At 45.4% G+C, this 12,208-nt stretch overlaps 1 pseudogene; it reads right to left on the reverse strand.

Annotated features, from left to right (window-relative positions):
• Positions 1-11,116: 11,116 nt before the first annotated feature.
• LOC109579030 (10 kDa heat shock protein, mitochondrial pseudogene) lies at positions 11,117-11,433 on the reverse strand (annotated as a pseudogene).
• Positions 11,434-12,208: the final 775 nt, after the last annotated feature.

Raw genomic sequence — 12,208 nt, forward strand, 5'->3', positions numbered from 1 at the left:
TACTCTGGCAACAACAACCTATTTCTCCTTCATACTAAATGTCACTTCTGCCAGGATTCTTCCCTGGTTCCCAAATTAATTTAGATGCCAAGGCATTGAGCACCAATAACATCCTCTCTTAGCGCTGACCATCAGATCAGATCAGATCAGATCAGTCGCTCAGTCGTGTCCGACTCTTTGCAACCCCATGAATAGCAGCACACCAGGCCTCCCTGTCCATCACCAACTCCCGGAGTTCACTGAGACTCACGTCCATTGAGTCGGTGATGCCATCCAGCCATCTCATCCTCTGTCGTCCCCTTCTCCTCTTGCCCCCAATCCCTCCCAGCATCAGAGTCTTTTCCAATGAGTCAACTCTTCGCATGAGGTGGCCAAAGTACTGGAGTTTCAGCTTTAGCATCATTCCTTCCAAAGAAATCCCAGGGCTGATCTCCTTCAGAATGGACTGGTTGGATCTCCTTGCAGTCCAAGGGACTCTCAAGAGTCTTCTCCAACACCACAGTTCAAAAGCATCAATTCTTCGGTGCTCAGCCTTCTTCATAGTCCAACTCTCACATCCATACGTGACCACAGGAAAAACCATAGCCTTGACTAGATAGACCTTTGTTGGCAAAGTAATGTCTCTGCTTTTGAATATGCTGTCTAGGTTGGTCATAACTTTCCTTCCAAGGAGTAAGCGTCTTTTAATTTCATGGCTGCAGTCACCATCTGTAGTGATCTTGGAGCCCAGAAAAATAAAGTTTGACACTGTTTCCACTGTTTCCCCATCTATTTCCCATGAAGTGATGGGACTGGATGCCATGATCTTTGTTTTCTGAATGTTGAGCTTTAAGCCAACTTTTTCACTCTCCACTTTCACTTTCATCAAGAGGCTTTTTAGTTCCTCTTCACTTTCTGCCATAAGGGTGGTGTCATCTGCATATCTGAGGTTATTGATATTTCTCCCAGCAATCTTGATTCCAGCTTGTGTTTCTTCCAGTCCAGCGTTTCTCATGATGTACTCTGCATATAAGTTAAATAAACAGGGTGACAATATACAGCCTTGACGAACTCCTTTTCCTATTTGGAACCAGTCTGTTGTTCCATGTCCAGGTCTAACTGTTGCTTTCTGACCTGCATACAAATTTCTCAAGAGGCAGATCAGGTGGTCTGGTATTCCCATCTCTTTCAGAATTTTCCACAGTTTATTGTGATCCACACAGTCAAAGGCTTTGGCATAGTCAATAAAGCAGAAATAGATGCTTTTCTGGAACTCTCTTGCTTTTTCCATGATCCAGCGGATGTTGGCAATTTGATCTCTGGTTCCTCTGCCTTTTCTAAAACCAGCTTGAATATCTGGAAGTTCACGGTTCACATATTGCTGAAGACTGGCTTGGAGAATTTTGAGCATTACTAGCATGTGAGATGAGTGCAATTGTGTGGTAGTTTGAGCATTCTTTGGCATTGCCTTTCTTTGGGATTGGAATGAAAACTGACCTTTTCCAGTCCTGTGGCCACTGCTGAGTTTTCCAAATTTGCTGGCATATTGAGTGCAGCACTTTCACAGCATCATCTTTCAGAATTTGGAATAGCTCAACTGGAATTCCATCACCTCCACTAGCTTTGTTTGTAGTGATGCTTTCTAAGGCCCACTTGACTTCACATTCCAGGATGTCTGGCTCTAGGTGAGTGATCACACCATCGTGATTATCTGGGTCGTGAAGATCTTTTTTGTACAGTTCATACATCAGTGTAATTACTTGCAGACTGTAAGCTCTGAGAGGGGAATGACCATATTCGTGTTGTTCACCACTGTATCCCCAATGCCTGGCAGAGCATAAGGCAGACAAGATGCTCTCAAAAGATGCTGGAGACAGAAATGAATAAATCTTTATGTAAATACATAAAATACATTTTCCTACAATACTATGGGGCAGTAACAAGTTTAAAGGCCAATGTATGTCATGTTTCACTCATAGAGCATCTACCTGTCTACACAGAGCATTCACTATCCCTAAGCCTCACACGCAAATATTAAAGGAGAAACAATAATGTTCTTCACCCGAAGGTCCTAATTGCACTGATTCCGAACCTCCAACTGTGCCCAAGTTCATTCATGATTTTCTGAGGTCAGTGTTCAAAGATACCACGCCTTCCTGCACATATATATCCCTCTCCCCTCACCACCATCATTACCTAACACCTGCTAATACTTCAAGCCTCAACCCAAAGTCTTTCTCTGCAAAGCCTCTTCTGCCAGCTGTGGCTGACCTCACTGCCCCTTTGCCATGGTCTTTGCTCAGGCCACCGTTAGCTACATCACTCAGGCCAGTCATGAGCACTCTGCTGCTTCTGCAACTCTGACAAGGGGTGGCTGTGTTTCTCCGTCAAACCACTGGCACCTGGAGGTGAATCTGTGACCAACTAGCTCAACCCACTAACTCCTTCCATTCCAGAGCATGCCTTCTCTATCTCCTCCTCTCTCTCTCTCCCCTTAAATTCTCACTTCTGATGCTCACATCATCAGTCTAGGCCATGTTTGATTCCTCCACACTGTGGTCCTTTCTCTTCAGTCATCTACCAATCCCAGGTCACACCCCCTCATTCCTTGGCTGTTAGTTCTGGTTCCCTGTCAGTCTCTCCAACACCACCATTGTAATGACTGGTGGGCTCTATACCCAAGTAATTGATCCTGGCAGATATCCTGGCCACCTGCCCTTCACCACTGTGTCCTCTGCCTGACCTCAGCCACTCACACACCTGGTGATACCCTAGAGTCTAGACCAAGAGTCAGCACTCTTTCTATAAAGGGCCTGCTGCTTCGGGTAGTAATTATTTTAGGTTTTGTGGGCCATGAAATACCTTCAATTCTTGGAGCAACTGTTTTTGTAAAAGGATAATAGTCTTTTTTTTTTTAATGTGAAAAACCATTCTTATCTCAAGGCTGTATAAAAGCAGGCTGCAGGCCCAGATTTAACCTGCAAGGCCATGGTATGCTGACCTCTATCCAGATCTTGTCACACTATCTCAGTTCCCAAATCTAGATTTCAAGCATCTTACTTTCTGACCACCCCCTGCTGTGGTTAATTCTATCAGATCCCAACTGGAACAACCCTGCTGCTTGACTGGGATTTATTTGCAATCCATTCATCCAGTGTACCTCTTTTCTCTGCTCTCATCCCCTATGTCCTCTGTTTCCTCCAGATCCAACTTTTTCCTTCTTTTTTATTTATTTTGGCTGCACCTGGTCTCAGCTACAGCTACAGCACATGGGGTCCTCAATTTTCAGTGCAGCATGCAGGATCCCTAGTTGCAGCATGTGGGATCCAGTGCCCTGACCAGGGATCAAACCCAGACCCCCTGCATTGAGCACGGAGTTTTAGCCCTTGGACCACCATGGATGTCCCTCCAGGCCCAAGATGGAGTCCATCATTTAGTTATTGTCTGCTCAGTTCTCTATTTTACCCCAAACCCTGGCCAATCCAACCCTCCACCTACTCCTGCCTGCAGCCTCATATGACTGGAGACCAAGGCACAGCCAAGTCGAGAAGTCTCACTTCAAATTCAAGCCTCAACAAGAGCCATGCCGCTGCTCACCCATCCTACTGCGCTTCTCTCGGCCTTGCTGTCACTCTCCTAGCTGACCAGTTCATACGTTTTCCTCTCTCTAACCTCCAGGCCCTCCTTTCTCTACTTTCCACCGATGGCTGAGAGAAAATACAGGAGAAATTAGAGAAGTTTGGCACTGTGCCACCTGCTGCCTACTTTCATCTATGCTCAGATTCTCTGCCTTTCCTCCTATTACCATTCATTGACGCTCCTATCTAGGATCAGCCCCTACCTACCAATGCGTTGGATTCCATCTCCTCTCATACACAGAGATGATTGCTGTATCTTCCCTGAAACACTTTCTCCACTTGACTTCCAGGATCCTCCTTTCCTGATTTTCTTCTCACCTCTCTGTCTGTTCCTCATCCCTCTGACTTCTAAGGTTGAAAAGTCCTGGAGGTCAGTTCCTGGACCTTGTTCCTCCTCTAACTGCCTTCATCTCTTGGTTCTAGCTCATGGTTCTAGATGCTTTTGTTGTAAGCATCTTTGCCGCAAGCATTTTTGCCCCAAATATTTTTGCCTCATGGCTAATTGGCCATAGGCAATTTTGCTGTAAAAGATAAAACAATAGGAGAAAAAAGCTAAAAGAACAAAAAGTAAAGGAGAGACATTACCTGGTAGCTCGATAAAGACATCAATAATGTCACTGACTAGAAGAAATGCTAATGCATTTCAACTCATTGAAACCAAACTGTCAAACCCCAAACTGTCAACCGGTTAGTATATCCTTCATGGCAAAATTGTCTTATGGCCAATTTGCAGCGAAAATGCTTGCAGCAAAGACGCTGACAGCAAAGACACACGAAATACTAGCTCATAGCTTTACAAATCACATCTGTGCTGTCAAGTTACAAAACTGTATCACCAGCACTTGACCTCTTTTCCTGAAAGCCCAGCTCACACCCAGATGTCTATTTGACGCATCCATTAAATGTCTGACACGCAACGTACACCCAGCCTGCCCAAAACCAGATGCCAGGTCTCTCTGGCTCCATCCTGCTCTTCTTCTCACCATCCCCCAGAGAATAATTACAACCCTGTTTTTCTGGTTGCCTAAGCCACAAAAATATTAAAGACATCCTTGACTCTGCTTTTCTCTGTCATATCCCCACGTCCAGTCAGCCCATCAACAAATTCCACATACACCACTTTCACAGCTATCCAGTGATTTTTCTGAGTCACCATCACTTCCCAGCTGGAGTGTACGATAACCAGCTAGCTTGTCTTTCTCTTTTCACCTGGCTTCCTCCCTGTTTTTCTCCACATAGCAAGGAGGAGGATCCTTTTCAAAACAAAAGTGAGGTGATCGAGTCAGTCTTGATCAGCATCAAGACCCTCTTGTGGCCCCAGATCTCTCTGTGAAAGTCAGTCCTTATAATGACCTGCAAGACCCAACACAGCCCCTTCTCTTGCCTAGTCCCGCTCACGTCATGCCAATGTCACCTTTTCAGCGATGTCTTCTCTCACCTCTTTAATAATAACCTCCCTTCTTTCTATATTTCTTAGTACCCTTCTAGCCTTTCATTCGGAGAAGGCAATGGCACCCCACTCCAGTACTCTTGCCTGGAAAATCCCATGGACGGAGGAGCCTGGTAGGCTGCAGTCCATGAGGTCACTAAGAGTCGGATACGACTGAAGCGACTTAGCAGCAGCAGCAGCCTTTCATTTCCTCCAGAACATTTATTTATCACCATTTGACCCCTGATATATTTTATGAGTTTATTTCTTTACTGTCTGCCCCTCTAAAAGGTAAGATTTTTGTTTATTTGCTTGTTTGACTGTGCCATGTGGCCTGTGGGACTTTTAGTTCCCTGACAAGGGATCAATTCCAGGTCTTTAGCAGTGAGAGCAAGGAGTCTAAACCACTGGACCATCAGGGAATTTCCTAGAATATAAGCTTGATGAGGGGAGGGATTTATGTGTGTTTTGTCCAACTGCTGTCTCTGTAGCACCGGTAGCAGTACCTCACGCAGAGTAAACACTCAGTAAGTCAAAGTCATTTGAATAAATGAGAGTTAAAGCAAGCCTTCTATATTATAATTGCCCACCTGCAGGTTTCTCTTGTGTCACCCTGGAAGTCCCTTGAAGGCAGTGACTGGGACCGTTCATCTTTGTATCTGGACGGTGCCTGGCTCATGGTCACACCCAGAAAGTGTTTGGTGTGTATTTCAGAGCGCATCAGCGGCACCGATGCTTTATGAAAATAAACTAGGTCCAAAACCTCACAGCCTGGCGTTCCTCACCTTGAAAATGTCCAGCTGGGGTTGGGAAGCCTATAAGCAGTGGTGTGCCCAGGGCACACGTGGAGTGCACTGTGCTTATGCCAGGCAGTTCTCACCTCACTGAAAGTTTGGGTTCTGCAAATTTAAAGCAGGAACTTGAAATGCAGATTCAGTCGAGTATATTTTTTAGCAGAAACATATCCTGGTGATATATTATTACTGATTGGGAAACATGCATCTTACACTCAGGAGTGTCTTCAGTTAACATTCTACTTGCCTTGGGGCTTCCCTGGTGGCTCAGTGGTAAAGAACTCACCTGCCAGTCAATGCAGGAGACACAAGTTTGATCCCTGGTCCAGGAAGATCCCACAGGCCGAGGAGCAACTAAGTCCGTGCTCCACAACTGTTGAGCCTGTGCGCCAGAGCCTGTGTGGCCCAGAGCCCATGCTCCACAAGAGAAGCCACCACAATGGGAAGCCCGCATGCAGAAACAGAGTAGCCCCCGCTTTCTGTGACTAGAGAAAAGCCCTTACAGCAGCGAAGGCCCAGCACAGCCAAAAATTTTAAAAATTAATTAATTTAAAAAGAATTTTTAAAAAAGATAGTGCTTGCCTGTAGAAGAAAGCTGAAGGGAGAAACAAGGGCTTGTTTATGGGACATGGAATACATGTTCACACAGGCCAAGGTTGGCATGCCATGGAGCCCAGCTACTGCTGGGGAACTTGGGAGATTATGCTCAAAGCTACACAAACCAACTACAGCCAAGGAAGCAGAATGAGTAAGACACTGTGCAAAGTGGTTTTGGGTGTGGTTTAAAACAAGGCTTCTCTGTGAAGCGTGTTAAACATGATTAGAAGGAACCCTGGAACGTGTAGACTTTCATCTTGGGTTTGTGGATGTTAGATTATCTTCACATGGACCTTTTCATCGTATTATCTTCTCAAGGAGCAGCTAAAACAGTTCCTCCACAGAGAGCCCTTTCCTAATAGACCAGCCCATTTTAATTCTCCGCAGAGCATTCAGCACTAACGGGGAGTTTTCTCTGTTTCCTTGGTTACTATCTGTCTTACTACGCTACATAGTAAGCTTCAAGAGGTCAAGTTTGTCTTGTTCACCATTGTATCTCCAACTCCTAGAACTAGGCCTGGCACAGGGCAGGCATTCCATAAATATGAGATGTGTGAATAAATTAAAGAATGGAGGCTGTGGTAGACAAGACTTGTAAGATGTGGTTTACACACCCTGTTTAATGCCTAAGACTATAAATGTGATGGGGTATTAGGGCTGAGCTTCCCTGGTGACTCAGATGGTAAAGAATCTGCCTGCAATACAAGAGACCCGGGTTTGATACCTGGGTTGGGAAGATCCCCTGGAGAAGGGAATGGCTACCCACTCCAGTATTCTTGCCGGGAGAATCCTATGGACGAAGGAGCCTGGGGGGGTACAGTCCATGGGTTCATAAAGAGTCAGACTGAGCAACTTACATTTTCACTTTTTTTTTAAGGTTATATTATGTGTCACAACTGACTTTAAGAAGGGGAGGTTGGGACTTCCCTGGTGGCCCAGTGGATAGGACTCTGCTTCCACTGCAGGGGGCCCAGACTTGATCTCTGATTGAGGAAATATCCTGCATGCTACGTGGTGTGGCCAAAGAAAAAGAGGGGGCGGGTTCATTATTTGGGTGGGTGTAACGATTCACATGAGCCCTTTAAATCTGGGTCTTGAAGTCAGAGGCAGAGAAGGGAAGAGATTCAAAGCATGAGAGTATCTGGAGGGAGCTACACGAAGAAAGACTGTGGCAGGGAGTGGAGGGCAGTCTAGAAGCTGAGAGCATCTCCCAGGCAAAAGTCACCCCGTGAATAGGGGCCTCAGTCTGCGAGGAACTGAATTCTGTCAACAACTTGGATGAGCTTGGAAGACAATTCTTCCCCGAAGCCTCCAGAAAGGAAGGCAGCCTGGCCATCAAGTCCCTGAACAGAGAGCTGTCACACAGACCTACAGAACCAGGAGCTAAGCAGTGGGCATTGCTTTAAGCTGCTGTTTGTGGTTACCTGTGACACAGCAAGAGAAAACAAATCCAGAGACCTTAACAGTTTTCTCCACAGTAACTCACAGAAGAAAAAAGACTAAAACACTCTGGAGTCTGCTTTACAGGAGGTGAAAACCGAGGTACCAGCTCAATGGAGGAAAAGGGCAAGACTATAATTAAGGTGTCCCTACAAATTCAGACAGAGCCAAAGCCTCGTAAGAGCTGAGACTCTCTGAGACTGTGAACATGTTTCTGTACTCCACATTGGTGTTTTTAGTAGAAGTATGTTTCATTTCCTAGGGAACCAGGATTATAAATACATCTCAGTTCTTCCTATGAACACATCAGATTTGGAGTCAACTGTTGCTTAAAACCCCCACTTTGCCATTTGACTTGACATTGAGCAGGTAATCTCTCTGAGTCTTGGATTTATCAGCTCTGAAATATGGATGATGAGGTTGTTGTGAGGTTGAGTAAGATACTACATGTATGGTTCTCAGCAGCACCCCCGACACAAACTCTCTAGAAAACATTTCCACACATATGCATACGAGATGGGTAAACTAATCAGTACTTGAAATATTCACAGCCTCTTTCTGCTTTATTTTCTAGATACTTTATTTGGTATGCGGAGTAACCAATCAACCAATCGTGAGGACAACTGGAGAAATAGGGTAGGAGATTCAAGGAAAGGGATGAGATGAGAGACAGAGGGAGTGGGAAAGGGGGTGGGAAACCAGGTTAAGGAGAGTGAAAAGGAAAGAATAGAAAAATGAAAATAATGGAAAAAGTTATTTGTAAGGAAGAGTAGAAAGAAATGTGAGAACCCGTGCCAGATGAATGAGAGAGAGTTTCCCAAAATACAAGTCAGTGCCAACACAAATACATGACTGAATAACTAAATAGATGCAAGTGAATAGAGAGGTTTCCCGAGGAGAATTCTACATAATTTATATAGATACTTTGCCCTCAAGAGAGTGGAGCATAACCCTCCACTCTTGAGGTGTGGGCCGTGCATAGTGACTTCTATCCAAAGAGAACAGCATAGACAAGGGGGAGGGGGGGTGACTTTACAACAAACACACCCTCAGCCGGGTGAACGAGGTTTCTTATGATGTGATGAGACCTGCACTTGACCTCTGTGGTCTTCCTCCCCCTAAATGCATAACCCAGTCTTATCATGAAAAAAACATCAGACAACCCCTAACCAAAGGGCAGTTTCCTCCTCAAAACTGTTAAGGTGATCAAAAACAAGGAAAGTAGAGGCAAGAGAACCCGAAGGACACATGTTGACTAAATAGCTTATCCTCACTAGAAACCCGAAACAAAAAGAATTAGGTAAAACTTATGGAAATCTGGGTTAAATATGGACTTCAGTTACTAACGTATCCACGTTGGTTCCTTTGTAGTTCATTTTTTAGGTATGACAAATTTACTATTGTGATATAAGATGTTAATAATAGGAGAAATCAGGTGAGGAATATACAGTAATCTGGGGCTTCCCCGGTGGCTCAGTGGTAAAGAAGCCACCTATAATGCAGGAGACCTGGATTCAATCTCTGGGTCGGGAAGATCCCCTGGAGGAGGGCAAGGCAACCCACCCCAGCACTCTTGCTTGGAGAATCCCAGGGACAGAGGAGCCTGGTGGGCTACAGTCCGTGAGGTCCCAAAAAGTCGGGCAAGACTGAGCAAGCACACTGGCATGCACGCATATATTAACCTCAGTATTACTGGTGCAACTTTTCTGGAAATTGAAAACTGTTCTAAAACAAAACATTTATCCCAGGTTTCAGCACCAAAAATATTTTTTAATTAAAAATTATAAAATAAAATGTTTAAAAAATATGAGCAGAAATACATTTTAAGATGTATCACTGTAGGTAATAAATCTGTGGTCTTTAATGTTCTTTGAAAAATGCAAATAAAGATCAGAATTCATTTTAACTGCATTTTCCTTACTGAACTGTTTCTTTTAATGCGACACAGCTCTTGGGGCCTAGGTTCTGCTCAGTTTCCAATATAAGCATCCTGAAACCCTGGAGAGTACAAGAACGACCTCCTCTTGGCGATGTTCTGGAAGCCTCTAATAGGCTGGAAGCAAGTTAACCATCAAGACGGTGTCAGGGTAGTTGACCGAACCCCCTTCCAGAGGTGACTTTCCAGTCCCCAGGCAGGCCTGGAATGCCTTAAAAGAGCTGCCGCCCCGCCAAAGAAGTTCTTGGCTGACATGGTGCCTAATCGCTGCTTAAATCCAATTATTGAAACAGATGAAAAGAAGTGCCACACTTGGCACACAGGGACCCGGGCATTGGAACATTTGTGGAAAACACTGGGTCCCTTATCCACATGCTCAGACACTTTGGGCATTTTCCAAACCCATATCGATGCCAATGACTTCTTACTCTTTTCCTGAGGAGCAAGGGATAAGCAGGCTGTGCGAACCAGACGCAGCAGGCCAGAGACCGCCATCCTTAGAGAAGCCTGCTGAGAAGCTTAGGCCTGGGGCTGGTGTCTGGGAAGTCGGATTTGCGGGTTGCTCCTACCATTCCCAGAATTGATAAGAACGACTGTCTGCGCCTGAATTATTCATACACGACGTGGGGTTCATGTTGAACACCTGTTTCCTTGTGAGAGCCTAGAATTTTGGTATGCGTTGGGCAGGAAGTGCCTCTGTGACCAGCCCTCAATAAGAACTGCGCGTCTCTAATGAGCTTCCCCGATGGACATTTCACATGTCTGTCACTATGCGTCACTGGAGAAGCCAAGTGCATCCTACATGACTCCACTAGGAGATGATTCTTGGAAGCCTGGACCTGGCCTCCTCCAACTGTCACCCCCATGCCTTTCCCCTTTGCTGTCTGGCTTGTATCCTCCAGCTATAATAAATTACAGCCATGAGTACAGCTATGTGCTGAATCCCATGAGCCCCCACACGCTATTGAACCTGGGGTGGTCTTGGAGATGCTCTCCACGTCGGGGTGCCATCATTAGTTTATTATAAAGGAGAGACGTGGAAATTATTTACATGATGAAATATTTCAGTGGAATGGGCAGATGCCAATTCAATAGTGATTTATTTCAGTCTACAGGCTTCCCAGGTGGCACTAGTGATAAAGAATCCATCTGCCAATGCAGGAGGCATAAGAGACACGGGTTCAATCCCCAGGTTGGGAAGATCCCCTGGAGGAGGGCATGGCAACCCACTCCAGTATTCTTGCCGGGAGAATCCCATGGACAGAGGAACCTGGTGGACCGCGGTCCAAAGGGTCGCAGAGAGTCAGACGTGACTTAGCACCCACTTTTAAAGAATGTCACCACCTCTAAATGAAAAACAATCTTTGTCGACTAGAAATACTTTGGTGCCCCCATATTCTGGGAGAAGAAATTTATCTCCAACTTTCTTGGTAACTGATTGAATCTCTCTACCCCTTCCCTTAGAACCCAATCCAGCAACTACTACTGTTGCTTCCAATACTTTTCCTTGCAGTTTTTTTTGGAAGCATAATGCCACCACTGGTTAGTTTCTGCTGCACTCCTTTTAACTAATACTTGGACAAAGAAGGAAAGAAACTTCCTGAATGCCTGTCCTGCCATGACTCCAGCCACCATAGTTTAGTTCATTCTCTCCACAAGGCTACTCTTATCTATAACATTAGCATCAAGATTTTTCTTGGTCCAACCCTTATTAAGACAAACACAGAGGAAAATAAGATTAGCCCCATTTGATCACTAAGAAAACAAGCCCAGAGAAGATTGATTAAACAGCTATGAGGGGGCAGAACTAGGATTAGAACTCAAGTTTGTGTTGCCACACCCAGCAGTCAGTTTTATCACCAAAAGTTGGGGTGCCTCTCCTCTCTCCACCCTCTGCTTCTTCCCCTTGACTCTGGAGAACCTGTCTGGCAGGTCTGGCCACACCAGGAAGTAAAAGGGGAGGGAGAAAATTCCAATCACACTTTGCAGAGACAACCTCTGCACTCCCTAGCCTGTCCCCCTTCCCTCGCGGTATATACCACCATCTCCTTCCAGTCCTTTGGTTCAGTATCTACTGGTCATCATCTCATCCTCATTTATTTTCTGAATGCCTCCAGAATGTGCCAGAGACTAAGGTGACACCAATGGGCCTTGGCCACAGGGGATTGTCCCTAACTCACTTGTAGAGGAAGTACTTAAGGTGCCCACAGCACAGCCACCTGAACAGGGCAAGGAAAGGTTGTGCTCTCATCCTGCCCCACCTCTGAGGCTTTTTTCTCTTTCCACAAATTTGCCTCTCTAGGTCTGAAGTCCCAGAAGCAATAGATCTGGTCATGTGTTCCCTCTCTTCTGTTTTCTCGCCTGTTGTTAGATGGTCACAGATAAGAACTGTGCT

Source organism: Bos indicus, chromosome 26, assembly GCF_029378745.1.
Source record: "Bos indicus isolate NIAB-ARS_2022 breed Sahiwal x Tharparkar chromosome 26, NIAB-ARS_B.indTharparkar_mat_pri_1.0, whole genome shotgun sequence".
In the NCBI taxonomy this organism is placed as follows: domain Eukaryota; kingdom Metazoa; phylum Chordata; class Mammalia; order Artiodactyla; family Bovidae; genus Bos; species Bos indicus.